Raw genomic sequence first — 16,532 nt, forward strand, 5'->3', positions numbered from 1 at the left:
ATTATTAAATCTCTTGTCTTATTTATCTCAGAAAAATCCTCAGTGATGCATCAGAAAACACTCCTGACGTCAGATTGTGTGTTATTTTTTTTTTTTAATTGTTGGATAGTTACATACATATCAAATGAGTAATTATCAAATGTCAAGTGAGTGATATTTTTACTAATATGCAGAATTACTTCAAACTCACTGTGCTTCAAAGCTCCTTAAAATTGTAAATTGAAGGTGCTAATAATACAACCTTACAGGGTTATTGTGGAAAAGTATAATTTGTCAAAATACTTCATGAGCAGCACCATCTGTCACATTACTTTATTAATCATAGTTTTGGTTAATACTTTTTCTTAGGGTTCTTAATTTTATATGTTAACATCTTTATGTGTTGAACTTTCTGGATTCCTCCACCAAGATCACAACCTTATTCTCATTGTCAGAAGATAACCCACAAATGTCAATTCTCCTTGTCTTAACTGAGGTCACACCAAACTCAAGGTCAAATTTCCTTTTAGGCACAGACCACATGAATGAGCAAAAAAGAAAAAAAAATAGTGGTATTAAAGCTTGATTTCCAGTTCCCTAAAGTTGAGCCAATCCCTGAAGTGCTCTCTAAACCCCAGAGCTCCTCTCTGCTAAGGACTGCATTCTTGCTCTCCCTTCCCTCTTCTAATCTGAATCTCTATCGTTCCCTTTGACCAGATTGATCGTTAGACCCTTCTTCATAAATAGCCTACACACGCATCTCCATGTCAAAATGTGCTTCTCAGATAACTCCAACTTTAAACTTGGGTACCAGGTCCAAGAAAGCAGATGCTCTGATTTGATTTTGGATCAAGATTACCTATTATTCATTTGCAACATAGAAGTGTTGATTTATGGAACACAGTCCTTGGCAATAGCAACTGTAATGATTAAGTGCTTGCTGGTGCGGAAGTGGGATGAACATGAATTATACCAGTCATGTTTTATATGCTGAGAATGACTTGTGCCATTCACTGGTGGCAAGTGTCATTTATGAAAAGAAGTCATGAGAAAGAGATAGAGGGATTCCTTGATTTTCCTAATTTCCATTTTCCAGCTATAGTTAATGGAAGGCCAGTTGTATTGTCTTCATGTTTTTCTAAATCAGGCACCAAATTTTCCTAAAACTCAAGGTATTTACAAACTCAAGGCATTTACAAATTTCAGGTATTTAAAAACGTAGAGGGCTATTCCAGCTGACTTACTTGAGTCTCAATTAAAGTGATTACACAATATTGTTAGCTTTTAAAGCTGTTTCTAAGTTATTTTGTATTAATGTGAAAATTCAGGGTCTGAGCTAATGTTTTAGCTGAACAGAAGTGAGCTGAAATGATTATGAGATAAAGAATATTATACTGTAGAATATAACTTTTGTCTAGTGAAAAAATATAAAGAAGGGATAAATTTACCAGAAGAACATTATATGCATATATAAAAATATTGCAATGAAAGACCTTTATACAATTAATATACAAAAGAGAAAAATCTTTAAAAAAATATATATATATATAAATGCTGGAAAACAGAAAAAAAGAAAGAAAGAAAGGGAAAAAGTCTGTGTGATTGGAAATGCTAAGTTCTTCCTACGAGGCCATTTTACCAAGGGGCAGAAGTTAGGGCCAGTGGGAGAACAATAATGAAATCAGGTCAATATCACTAAATAATAAAAAAATAAAACCTTAGAATTCTGATGAGGTTGTCACTTCTTATTTCCAAAAGCAAGATTCATTGAAACATCATATACAATAATATAAAAACCTGTTATAAGTACAAATGTAGAACTATAATACATAAATATAAATTATAACTAGAAATAATATTATTAAGAGAGTGATAGGCTAGCAATTGCATCATCATCAAAATGAATACAACAAGTTCTACAAGTTATGCCATCCTGCACCTGATCCCTGCCAAAGGGATCTGTGTTATGTCATACTCCTTCAGCTTGTCCAAAGCGGGGATGACTGGTAGAAGAAACTCTGTGGTTTCAAAGTGATATTCCCCAGAACACTAACAGTTAGCTGTAGCATTTGGCAATTTGCTAGAAATATTCCAGTGCCCCACTTATATCCTGGTCTTCATGTCCTCAGTCTTAATTTGCTGAATACATTATCATTTGAGTACCACTGATTTTAGATGTCAGCTGGTCAGGTAATTTGTCTTTCTTTTCTCAGACTGGCAAGGCCTTGTAAGATGCACATTGCCTCAGAGGTGGTAAGTTGGGTGCTTATAGAACCTAGGAGAATGGAGTCTCATTGTGTTAACAACAGCTAGTTTGCAGTATGTAATATTGGATGAGATGTACCCTTCTGGGTTACACCCTAAAGCCAGATGTTAGAAGATAGAAAAGGAGGAAAGGAGATATGGAGTGGGAACCGCAAACTAGAAGATTGCTTTAAACTCTTTCTCCTATTTTATCTATGCACCTCCCTGGTATTTCATAAACATTTTGTGTTGCTAGGATTACAGGCATGAGCCACCAGTGCCCAGCTTTCATAAACATTTTGTGATGAGGATGCTTAAAACCCTTTCAGGAGCAAATTATTTATTTCCTAATCATGTTTCTACACCTGCTACAAACAGTTTCCATAAACTCTACTGGCTTACTCTGTTAGCTAAATCCATATTCTTCTACTTATTAGAGCAGCTACATTTAGTCTGGATCAAAACCAGCAATAACCAGCCTCAACTTGAAGACTCAAAGAATTTGGGTAAAGAGGTTCTTTTCAGTTCGCCATCTTTATCTTTTTAAAGTCTTCATGAGTATTGGATTTTTAAAAAAATTCCTTTATACAGAAACGTTTCCTCATTATTCATTATTTGTTATTTGCTTTGCCCTTGTGTGAGAAAGACAAATATTAAAACACTATTAACATAAAAATCATCATAATGATTGAAAACATTACATTATCACTCAGTGCCAAAGCATTAGTACATACATAATATGATGAAATGTGAATTAATCATGAAATTAATTGATACATTAGAAATACCTAAGTTCCTATAATACTTTATTTCCATTTAGCATCACTTGGGAAAGGAAAAATGGCTAATGGAATAGATATAAATGCATACCACTAAGTTCTTTATGATTTTCCCACTTTTTCATGTTGCATTTATTTTATCAAACTAGTAAATGGATATAATATTGCTTTTTGTCCAAATTTGCTTTCTTTTAATTATTAGTATTAAGGCATTGTACAAAAGAATTACAGTGCCATAAATAGGTTATGAGTACAATGCTTTTTGGTCAATGTCACACCTTCTTTCTCTCCATTTTCCTCTTCTTCTCCCTACCTACAGGTTACATAGTTTATTTTTATATAGTATATGTTGAATATAATGATTGCATTTGCCTTCTTAACTCCCAAATTTTGCTCCTTTATGTAGATATATAGAGCTGGCTACTGAAAACTACTGCTTGTTTGACCAAAAAATGAGTAAAAATTTTATTTTAAATCTTTACCCTCAGTATCAATATACTTAAGTTAGAGCAAAGTTATTCAGGTGTTAAGGAAGAGATCAGCTAATTCCTACCTTGTTCTTGGTTTCCCAGATTTCCTCATCCTGTGTGATCTCCCGGTATTGGCCATTTACCATTCTATATTTCATGTTTATTACATTCTGCCCACCAGCTGCATTTTTGCAGGTTCCCTGAAGGCAAAAGCACTGATTTCCACACATGATAGCATATTACATAGGAGAGTATCTCAGTTAGACTAACATCAGATTCTTAATAGAACCCTTATGGAACTCTTCTATACTGGCTATAATGGTATATTATGTTCAAAATGCTAATTGAAACACACACACACACACACACACACACACACACACACACACACACACACACAAGCAAACCTCTTGTCAGCCAACAGTTGTTTACCTGATGAAGATGTACTTCAGAATAGAAAACTAAAATTTTCCCAGACAAGCAACCACTGAGAGAGTTCATCACCACTAGGTATGTACCTTGTAGAAAATGATACAGGGAGTTCTCTGAGCTAAAATAAAAATCTACTAATTAAGAAAACACAGGAAGGTATAAAACTCAACGTAAATAAGTAGTCAGACTCAGAATGCCTTAAAGAAACCTGTGTATTTTCAAACTTTACATAACACATTGGGAAAATTTAGTTCTGTTTTCTATCACTTGCTTGAATAAATAAATATTTATGGTTCTAAAGCACTACTCTCATAACTATACTCAAAGATTTTATCATACAAGAATAACAAAGCGTTTCTCCAAGAATCTCAGAAGCCATGCAATCAGCAGTATTCTAGAGTAGATAATGTTCTCTAAGGCATGCTTGAAAACAATGCTGTGAAGTGAGAAAAGAGAATGTTAGAAAATTAAGCAGAAGTAAATAGCGCATCTCCAAAGAATGCATACATAACTAAAGAAAGCCAGATGGTCTTCTGCATTAGAAAGACATGAAATTCAGTACCAAAATGGAGAAAGAATTTTGATTGTCAGCTTTTCTTTAATTCTAAAGTTCACCTTTAGAAAAATTGCCAGTTAAATTAATTCTTCTTAAAAATTCTTCAAAGTGATCCATTATGCCATTAGATTTGCTTGGGGCCTGGGGATGATGTTACTACACTTGATCTTAGCCAAAAGGCCAAGAAGCGATGATGAAGTTAAACTATGGTTATCCTTATGTGTTTCATTCATTCTTGATCTTGCAGTATTTTATGCTTTCTCTTTTAAATAAATTTCTGTTTTATGTTTCTGAAATCTTTAAAACTCCTCCCTCCTATTTCACTTTGTGTGTGTTTCTCAATGTCTAAAGATTCAAAATTTCATCTCTGTTGCTTTTCTTTTTTCCTCTGATATGTTCAGATACTCTTCTCTTGACTTCACATTTAGTGTCAGTATAGAACAAAATTATTGCTAAAACTCTGACTTAGAGTGAGCTTATTTTCTTATAATGTTTATTGCTGAAGTAAAAAAAATCTCTCCAGACCTTATCTGCATTGTTTGTATAGTGTACTAAACTCAGAATGCACACAGGAATCAATGTAGTTGCATAAGATTTATTAACTAGATGTCCATGGGCCAATCAGTTCATAGGTTTCAGAAGACCCAAATACTCTAAGAAATACAGATTTTTTGTGTGCAAAATATGCCAATACTTTGTTGTTCCTGAAAATTTCAATGATGTTTAATATATGTCAATGCTGAACATGAGTTGGCACAGAACTTTAATTTTACTCTCAAGAACTTGAGACATGCAAATTTTTTCAGGCCTATCATCCAATCTTTGGGATATACTACATGTTGTGCTTGAAATCAGGTTATTGATATTTTGGCCTATTTCTATTACAAGTTCTAGGAGAATGTCATTTTCACATCTCAAAGGCAAATTTGTGCCATGATTGATGGCTAAGCTTAACATAACTGTTAATTTTCTGGACTCCACTGCAGGATATAATGACATAAGTATCTCCAGAAGTAATGGAGTCATGTTTGAATTCGTAACAAAATGTTCTCAAGGTCCTAAAAGATCTTTACATGGGGTTCAGGGAGCCCAGGAATCTCTTGAAATATGAGATACTTGTGCTTCTGTTCATTTTTTTCTAGATGTTCACGTGTTTATTTTTTCTAGAAAATCTCTTTCTAGAAAGAGATTGAATATTTTGTTAGACGTACAACAAGAAGTATGGTTATGAACTTTTCCTTCATAATTTCTTAAGACTAACTGACCTTCTAATTAAACATTAAGAAAATTTTCACTTTGGTTATTTCTTCTTCTCCTTCTTCTCCTTCTCCTTCTCCTCCTCCTCCTCCTTCTCCTCCTCCTCCTCCTCCTCCTCCTCCTCCTCCTCCTCCTCCTCCTCCTTCTTCTTCCCTCCCTCTCTCCCTTTCTCCCTCCCTCTCTCCCTCCCCCCCTCCTCCTCTCTAGCTCACATTGGCTTCAAATTTTTGATCCTCTTGCCTTAGTCATTTGCATGCTGGGATAGCAGGTACGAGTACCACAAACCCAAATCCTCATCACATTTCTAGGCACACATAAGCCATGCTTTGCTCACAAAAGCACAAAGCGTGTGGTTTCAAGCCTCCCTCCAACTCCCATCTCAGTGACTGCAATGGACAATGCAAGTCAGCAAAATGCCATTGTGTTCTTATTTGTCTCACTTCTCTTCAAGCCTTGCATGGAAAGAGATTTTGATGCTACCTCTCAAATTAGAAGTTAAGAGTCACAGATTGCTTAGGCAGTAGGGACAAGAATATTGTCAAGTTCTTGATGTATTAGGGTTTTGTACATTTCTGCCAGAAAGGAGAAGGAATAAGACTTGACCCCTGCTCCCTTTGAAGTTTTGTGTTTCAGTTTCCATTAGCTTTTTGAAAATAAATTTATGGTTTGGGGATTCAGAATCAGAACCAAGGCTTGGATTTAAGTTCAAAGAGAAGGCATCGCGATATTCAGTGTGATTCAGCCTTTAGCGAGGACCATCCTGTGACTTATGTTCCCTAAGGTAAGATTTGGTTTACTTTTCTGGACAAATACAGTGCATGGTAATATATTTATACTAATTTGTGAGTGCTCTCAGAACTTTTTAGAAAGATAAAGTCCTATCATGTTTTATAAATCTTGAATGATATTTTAAATGGTAATGATTAGGAAGTTAAAACAAAAGGGAGATGGAAAGGAAGGTAATATGTATACATTGGGTAGTCCGACAACCAATCTGGCTAGATAGTCATTCAGTTAAAAAGATTGAGAATGTATACTATAAAACAGATTGACTTCATAACTGTGCATCAATCCTACAGGACTTTCAATGATTTTGTTTCCTTTTTTTTGTTATTTTGTTCCTTTTCAGCTGTTTTATAATAGGCTTTCAGATAAAAATAATGTAGGTAATTTTACATTTTTCCAATTTTCCCAACTTATGGTGGTGTGATGACTGTGTGTGATTACTACGTTGTGAATGAGTTATTGTGTTTAACTGAAGGCATTTCGGATATTAAAATTTCATTCTTATTTCCTAAGAAATCTTAGTCAAAGCAGTGGAAGCCATTCTGTGAGTCATAGAATGTATTATTCACCTACAACAATATAATAATCAGAGGACCATTACCCTTCCTAGAATACCGTGCACAGGGACAATGCCTGCAACAATGAGATAATAGTAGCCAGAAGCACGCAGAGTGAACGGAGAGTGCATCCTCCAGCAGACATTGTTATCACTAATAACAAGCCCTGGGAATAAGGTAATACTTTTTTCTCATTACTGCTCTTACACATGCTATAGATTTATTTTGGAAATTTGAATCAATGATCACATAAAGCCTGAGGTTGTTCACAGAAGTAATAAAATATTTGTAAGTTAATGTATTATAGAAGCTTTGAAACCAGCCTTGACTAATTGCTTTAGTGTAAAGCCTAGATATTTACATGGAGCAGGGACTGTTGAAATGGCAGAATATGGTAGTCATGTCTCAGTATCTCTGAAGGTCTTAACATCCCTGGATTCAACTAACAATGGATTTTTAAAAATTAAGAAAAAAAACAACTGTATCTGCATTTAATGTGTAGGAACTTTTTTCTTGTTATTCCATTAAAATATACAACAAAACAACTATTTGCATACCATTCATACAGTATTAGATGTTGTAAGTGATCTAGAGATGATCTAATGGATACAGAAGGATGTGTGTTGATTATATGCAAATCTGATATTTTATATAAGGAGTTTAAGAACCTGTGGCTTTGTTGTTGTTGTTGTTGTGAGGTTTGAACTCTGGTCTAGGTGTTGTCTCTGAACTCTGGGTCTAGGTGTTATCTCTGAACTCTTTTTGTGCAAGGCTAGTACTCTAGTACACTTTGAGCTACAGCGCCACTCTTACTGACATAAGAGTCTCACAGACTTTTCTGCCTGGGCTGGCTTTGAACCTCGATTCTCAGCTCTCAGTCTCCTGAGTAACTAGGATTAGAGCCATGAGCCACCAGTGCCTGGCTAGAATCTGTAGATTTTGTTAGCCCAGGTAGAGTCATGAAGTTGTCCATGGGTAAAACACAAGATATTTTTCCAAAGAGAGTGATCTGGAAGCCAATGGTCCTTGCATTCAATCACAAGGCTGCTTCTGCTAAGGTGGAGAGGGGAGGGGGGGAGATAAAGGGACTTCTTTTAATTTCCTATTTAAATCCTATTGTGAGCTTTGTGTTAAGATTTTTTCCCCCTAGATTCTATATTCTCTCCATTCCTTTTTTTTTGGGGGGGGGTCCTGTTGTGGGGCTTGAACTTTGGGCCTAGGCGCTGTCCCTCAGCTCTTCAGCTCAAGGCTAGCGCTCTACCACTTGAGCCACAGCGCCACTTCCGGCTTTTTTCTTTTTGCTTATGTGGTGCTGAGGAATTGAACCCAGGGCCTCATGTATGCAAGGCAAGCGCTCTACCACTGAGCTACCTTCCCAACCCCTCTCCATTCCTTAAGTGCCTCTTATTTGGGCCATCCACTTAGAAACATATTGCCTGGTATTGACAGACCCTGACACAAAGAGTAACTTGCTTGATGTCAGAGACTGTGTCCCATTAAAGTTTTTCTATTTTCCAATGCACATGGCATTGTATACATGGTAGACACTCAAGTAAACTTTTCTTAACGTTATATATGGTATAAGTAAATCATTTTCTACATATAGATAGATATCTTTTTTTTTTTTTTGGTCAGTTGTGGGGCCTGAATTCTGGGCCTGGGAAGTCTCGCTCAGCTCTTTAGCTCAAGGCTAACACTCTACCACTTGAGCCACAGTGCTACTTCCTGTTTTTTCTGTTTGTGTGGTACTGAGGAATGGAACCCAGGACCTCATACATGCAAGGCAAGCACTCTACCACTGAGCCACCTTCCCAACCCCTACATATAGATACCTTTTAGCTCAAGTTATAGCTCTATAGATGAGGACGATGGCACCAAGAGCACTTAAGGTTTTGCTAAAGGTGCTATGAATAATTTATTTGCTTTGGATATAGATGTTCCATTTCTATTCTTCTTACCTTTTTTCTTAATCCACCAACCATGCAGAATTTTACCTCCGACTGCTGGGATCAGAGAGGATTTGACACATTTGCTATTCTCTTTAGGGCACCAATCGTGTAATTATTATGTATCAGCACAGTTTCAAATGCTTATCAAGTTTGTAATTTTGGCTTTATTGTTCTCTGTCCTTTGCACCAATCAGAATGCTTGCATATGTGCTCAACAGAGCTGTCTTTCAGCCTCTATATTATTGCTTACCACAATTGAATTTGTTTCGTGGCTTAGTGATGTTTTTCTCTCTTACTATTCTTGGGCTGTTTGAAGAAGAAATTATATAATGACCATTTTGGCTCTCTGAAACACCTACCTCCAATTGTTTAAGCATTATAGTTTAATGTAATAAAAATAATACTTGCAAGAATCTGTTTCTCAAAAAGAGGCATTTTTGCATAAACAAAACCTTTGTTAATCAGAACCTTGTAGCATCTTTTTAAAAGAAAAAAAATCACAGTATATGTCAACCATCAATAACCAATCCATTTCTTAAAGCATAACTACAACTCAGTAAAATAGTAGTCTAAAGTACTACCATGTTAGAAAGCAAAAAGGTTAGGCATCATTTTCTGATTCCCCAAACAATTAAGAAATCTATTAGCAATGACTCTATGCATAGAAATGTGTACAGTGTTTACAGCATATCATAAATATTTTGCTTAGGATAGAGCATAGAAATGGATATAGCAATAAACAAAGTTATTATGGGAATAGGCCAATAAAAGCATATAATAAAAAGTTAATAACTTGTAATAAAGTCTTTGTCATTTATAGCATGAAAAAAATGTTGAGAACAGAATCAGGGGAAAGGGGCAGCGTGGATTCCTGTCAAGGCTGTGGATGGAGGTAGTGAGAGGACAAGATGGGGCTGGACAGCTGGACTTGGCTGGACCAGGGTGTATGGGTCTAGAGGCTGAGCAGTCCATGATGAAGGCTCCAGCCAGTGTCTGCTGAGGGCCTGTTTCCTGGATCATGCTTGACACCTTCCCATAGTGTCTTCATGCAGTGGAGAAGGCAAGGCATCTTGTCTAGCATCTTTCTTCATTCTCATAGGGACAGAGATCCCACTGGCAAGGGCTCTCCCTCATGAACAAATAGCTTCCTAAAGGGTGCCCATCCCAACACCATCACCTTGGAGCTAGCGTGTGAACATGAATGTGGGGGAGCACAAGCATTCAGACCACGGCAATAACAGAAGGGCAATTCTAAACCTTCCGATAAGAGGAATGGATGAAGAGTCATGCTATTTCCAAAGCTACGCTCCAGGCTCCAGAATAGGTCATGATCAATCTTCAAAATAGCTGGTCAGGGCTTAAGTATGAAAAAAAATGCTGAAAAATAATAACCCTGACTCTGATGACCTCAACAAGTGTTTTTCAACAATTGTTGTCATGTCACTGAAGTGTTCTGATATAATGCTTTTGCATAACGGATTGTGCTCTGGTTCTCTCTTAAGGTCCAAGCCTTTACCACCAGCAATCGCTGAAGTACTCATTTCTCCTTTATGCTGATGTGTATGTTATGTTATGTTGTGATGATGTGTATGTTAAATGTAATTTAAGACCCAAATCTGTACCCTTTGTTAATAACATTGTACTGAGTTTTGGTGGAATCAATATTGTTTTCTCTATCATTGTTATTAATAGAATGATACATGTGTTTATGGAGTATATATATTAAAATTGGATAGAGAGCTTACTGAGAAATCATTTATCTGAGATTTATTCTGTGGGACAAGGTTTGTTCTATAGGTTTGCTTTCTATAGTTTCAGTTATCAATGGTCAACTGCGGTTGGAAATCTTAAATGAGAAATTTCAGAAATACATCATCCACATATATGAAACTGTTCTGTGTTGAGGAACATGATGGAATTTCATACCTTCCTTCTCCAACCTGTCGAGTGTGTCCATGATTTTATGACATCCACTTGTTAATCATTTACTTGTCATGTTAACTGTCTTATTATCACAAAACTTGTAATGCCAAGTTTGCTACTGTCTTGGTCTCAGATCTCCTCTGGAAGTTTTTGGAAGGTTTCCTTAATGGTTAAAGGCGAACTATTACATATAGTTCCACTTGATTTGTTCCACTCTGAGTGGAGTGTAATTTTCCAAGGCACTAAAATTCTTATAAAAGACTATTTCAAACTCATGAAAGGACTGAAAAATACCTGCAGACTACATGGAATGTTCATAGCAAATAGTCAAAAAATTTTGACTATCAGGAGACTGATGGATCAGGGAAGGATGTTGGGAGAAGATCTGAATCAGATTTATAATCTCTTGGGACATGATCATTTCTAATACCAAGTTATGTGAATACAGTGGAGTAGATTATTTTTGTCACAGAAGAAATAGCTACTTCTAGAAGGATGGTTGGTAGTAATATTTGAATAAAAGTAGTAATCAATGATGCATATGAGTAAGCCTGTATTTTTTTTTTGTTGAAAAGCAAATTCGGTATTTGCAAGGAATGATATTCTCATGGGAAGTAAGAGGGAGGGTGATCATTTCTGTTTGTGAGTTTGGGTTTCAGTCATAGGTGGTGATTTTACATTGAATTACTTGTCTTCTACTTCTCAGGCCTTTGTAGGATACCATCAACAGTGCTTGAGACTGGGGCCTTCACATACAGAAAAATCTAAAGGCTTCATAGCTAGGAAGTCTTCTGTCCTCAGTTTTGTAGAAGAGGAGAGACAGAATATCGAATCATAAACACATCATAATATTATGACTGCTCTATATGAAATCACAGTAAGTATTGATTAGGGCTGGTTGAACATTCGTTTGGAGATTCTAATCTTTCCTAATGGGGGTGGTCATTGGGCTTGAACTCAGAGCTGTCCCTGACTCTTGCTCAAAGCTAGTGTTCTACCACTTTGCGTCACAGCCCCACCTCCAGTTTTCTGATGATTAAAATTGGAGGTAAGTCTCTCACAGGGACTTTTCTCCCTCAGCTGGCTTTCACCTGTGATCCCCAGATCTCAGCCTCCTGAGTAGCTAGGATTACAGGCTTGAGCCACCAGGGCCTGGCAATATAGTAACAGTTCTTGAGAATAGGAGCTAAGCAAATGTGTAGGTGCAGCTATAGGTAGTGTGTCTCTCTGGATTCTATTTTGCATTTATTTCCCTTCTTCCTCTTCGTAGACCACTAATCTTATTCCCAGGCAGTGCTTTGAAAAAAATCTCAATGCTATCTCTGGAGATTGGTCTTTGTTGTGTTAAGTCTGTTGGTATGTTTCTTTCCTTCCGTGGGGGTGTTTAGATGAAGGATATAAAAAAATTAGATGTGAGTGCTTGGTGGGGCAATATCTAAAGAGAAGTCTTCTCTTTTTCTATTTCTTCAAGAGAGAAAAACAACAATTTCTCTTTTTCTCTACTTTGGATAATGACAATAAAGTCTAGAAGTAATATACTGTCTTTAATTGTCATTGTCTGTTTTGTTGTTTGTTTTCATTTTGTCTCCGTATGTTTGAGTTTTGGGTTTCATAGAAAGAAAAGTTGTAGTTCCCAGACGATAGAATAGGTGTCTCAGAATAGAGAGAGGACGTGGGCAGGGTTAGGCTACAGTAAAAGAGATTTGATGGTAGAGGAAAAGGATAGAGACAGAGCTTGAGAAACAGATAGATGAAAGATGCAGGTGTGTATGAGATGGGAGAGGGAACTGAGGAAGGGAGAGAGAGAGAAAGAAAGAGACAGAGAGAACAGATCCTTGGTAAAAAGTGTCAGGGATCCTGAATCAAACTTTACCTAATGCTGTATCCTCTGACTGGCTATTAATGTTGTGAAACTATTTCTTTATATTTAATTTAAATTTAAATTTTATTGTTAATGTTAAGGTACAGAGGGGTTACAGTTACATAAGTTAGGTAATGAGTGTATTTCTTTTCGAACAGTGTCACCTCTTCCCTTGTTTTCTCCCAGTTTCCCCCTCCCAGCTCCCCCCATAAGTTGCATAGCTCATTTTCAACAGTGTCTAGTGAGTATCACGGCTGCATTTGTTGACCATTTGTCCCACCATTTCTGTGCTCCCTTTACCCTGCCCCAAACAGATAAACTCACACAGAAGAGAAAAGGTGCAGAAAACAAAAACAGCAACAAAGGAGAGGACAAAAAACCAAAATAATAAGAAACTTATTGTTTCCATTTCCTGGAGTTCATTTTAATAAACATCATTTTATATGATTATATGCACATAGCTATTGAGCCATTGTGATCTCCTAAAATATCCATCTTTGGTCTCACTATTTGAATATCTAGGGTCCTGTATAATTTATAATGTCCGAATGTATTTTTTTTGTCTGTTAACATCCAGTGTGTTTACTTGCTGATTTATAGGCACATTCTAGTTACCGCAAATGAGGGAAACCATGAAACCTTTGTTTATTTGGGTCTGGCTTATTTTGCTTAATATAATTTTTTCTACATCTTTCCATTTTCTTACAAATGGTACAATACCATTCTTTCTGATAGAAGCATAGAATTCCATTGCATGCACACATGCAAGACTGCATGTGTGCATGCACACGCACACACACACACACACACACACACACACACACACACACTACATCACATTTTCTTGATCCATTCATCCAATGAGAGGCATCTGGGCTGATTCCACAAATAAGGCCATACTAAAGCTACTAGCACAACCATGTTCATTATAGTATTGTTTACCTTGGTCAACAACTTATTTTTAAAGGTAGCTTATACTTGCTAGTGATATTATGACTGATATTAAGGAAGTTGAAATTAAGCTAGATTTTCCTTACTAACTCCTGTAGCTGGTATGTCAAGGATTACAAACTTGTCTGGAATGAGTAAGGTAAGAGAATGGTAAGTGAACTATGTTGTTATGATGGCTTTGCTTAGCACATTTTGATATTTAAGATTTTAAGAATACTGGCTAACATAAAAAGTTTTCTCTTCCTTCTCTTCCTTCTCCTCCTCCTTCTGTGTTTATGATCTGTGACAGAGATAATAGCATCTAAATATTTTTAGACAACCTTCACTTAGAGTGTTTGAGATAATTGCTTATTTGTGCTTTGGAATTCGGTAAACAACTTGAAAGCCAAAGTGCTATTGTTGGTTTCATTTACAATGTACTATTTTTAGTGGGCCTTATGCCTCTTAAATAGAATGGTGACTTTCCCCACATAAACCAAATTGTACAGTTGTGCAAAGTCCTGGGGTTGAGCCCTAGAACTCATAAAAGAAAGGGATATTCGCAAAAGAAAATGAAAAGATATGGTATAGAAATAGAAACAATGAGAGGACTCAAATAATGCCCCTCTGGTGATATTTGTTATATTTGTAACTGTCCAACTTTTATTGTCCATCCTTCTAATGTTTAGGAAACTCTCCACCTGGTGACACTCATCTTCTCAAGGTATAATCCATAAATTCACTTTCTTAGTTAGAGTATGTTTAAGTGAGCTCAGCTTCACCAGCCAAATATATTCATTCACATGTAACATTGCATCACAATAATGTAGCATAGATCAGACAACAGGGTTTTGGTGCAAATGGCAATTGAGTTGGCTTGAGAATCAGTGGGGAAATTTCAGGCCCAGCATCAGCAAATGGAAGAGCAGTGTTTATGCCTGGTAGGGGCAGTAGCAAAGATATCCTCAGAGCTCTCCCACCATGTGATTCCAGGTTGCTCTTGCTCCCTGCATCCAAGACTTTGACCCATAGAAGATTGTGGAAACCAGATAACACGCTTCAATAAATAGTCTTTTTGCTTAAGTTAGCTAGTTTTTTATTTGCATCTAAGAGTGTGGCTAGGGTTAATTAGTACCACTGTTGACATGAAATGGATGTGTTGAATTCCTTATGCCTGACACCATTGCAATACTTAACAGACTCCCATGATCATGAAAGATCCTTAAGAAGATAATTTATGTCTACAGGAAGATAATTTACTGAGTAGGTCACTCTTCCTGTTTTTAATTCATAAGCTATAGTTCTTTTTTGTATGTTTTTAATTGTAAAAATACTGTACAGAGGGGTTACAGTTACATGAGCAAGGTAATGAGTACACTTCCTATTGAGCATTGTTGTCTCCTCTTTCTTTATCATGTATCTATGCATATGTATCATTATATGAAGACAAAGTCAAGTCACTAAACTTGGAAGCTAGGATTACAAACTGGGCCTTGTGGCATTTTAAAATTAGTTGTAACGATGCAGCCAGCCCCATTTACTGATAAAGTTTTGACATTACCATGAGATTTCCATATTTACACTTATTAACTAGGTTCAAGAAAGATTATTCATGCTATTCATTTTTGATACATTATGTATTTGTCAGACATACTTTTTGAAAAAAATGGTAAGCTAGTTGACATCTAACAATTCTTTAAAGCATTAGCTTTAAAGTTTCAATTTGATGAAATAAATTGCTTTCTCCTCATGAGCTCATTCAACCTAAATGAAAAAAGAGAAGAGATTAGGCTTGTTCTCGAATCAAATTCAGGTTTATAGATTTGCGTGATGGAAATACAAGTCACATTTGGACATGAAATACATAATCTCTCTGAGATCATAGATAGATCTTCATTGTGCAGAATTCTTTTTACAAGACTGGCTCTCTTTTAATATTTTTTAAAAAATCTATTGAGTGGAATGGGGTGTTTTGGATCTGAGTTACACTCTCCGATTTGGTCAATAAATTAAAATTTATTTTGAATTCTCTCAAGTAATTGAATCAAACTCAAATTTTGTCTTAGTGCCCAAGTAAATAAGAAGCCGCTTGTTGAGAAATAATGATTTTCAATTTGGTGCTTGTAAGTCAGTCTCAAAAGGCGATTCTATAAAAAGCATAAAATGAAAATGTTCAAGGATACTTCAGGGAATTAATAATAAAATTGGAAATGGATTTAGAGGGAGTAGAAAGTTCCAGAATATAGAAAAAGCCTGAAGAGTTATGTTGGATATATTGGAAATGATTTGGGCTGTAAGAAAGCAGACTATAACTTTATGGAAAAGTTGTAATACTAGTTATAAAGTTAGATTGTTTCCGTCAATTGTTAATAATTTAAATTTATCAATCAATGTCAATTGGTGGAACATACAAATACATAAATGTAAAGAACATAGAAGTCACACATCAAATGGCTTGATAGTATCTACTAAAACTAAATATATGCCTATTCTATTACCCAGCTATATATCTACTCTTATGTGCCCAAGAGAAATGAGTATACCCTCACAAAAATAAATGTGTACCAATGCCTATCATAGATTTATTTATCTCAGCCCCAATAGAAGCAACCACCAAAATGACCAAAATAAAGTGTAAAGTATTCAAATAATAGAACATTATTAGAGGAAACATAAAAGTAAAAACTACAGGTACATATAATGGAATAGAAAAATTTCTAGAGATTGGAATGGAAAAAGACATAAGCAAAAGAGTACAACCTCTAATAGTAATTTTATGAAGCTCAAAAAATGTAGATTTAAGCTATAA

At 35.9% G+C, this 16,532-nt stretch overlaps 1 pseudogene; it reads right to left on the reverse strand.

Moving 5' to 3' along the window:
- Window positions 1-4,427: 4,427 nt before the first annotated feature.
- LOC122103389 lies at window positions 4,428-4,652 on the reverse strand (annotated as a pseudogene).
- Between the last annotated feature and the right edge of the window lie 11,880 nt (window positions 4,653-16,532).

The sequence above is a fragment of the Dipodomys spectabilis genome, unplaced genomic scaffold (assembly GCF_019054845.1).
Source record: "Dipodomys spectabilis isolate Male_0828 unplaced genomic scaffold, ASM1905484v1 ptg000001l, whole genome shotgun sequence".
Taxonomy (NCBI): domain Eukaryota; kingdom Metazoa; phylum Chordata; class Mammalia; order Rodentia; family Heteromyidae; genus Dipodomys; species Dipodomys spectabilis.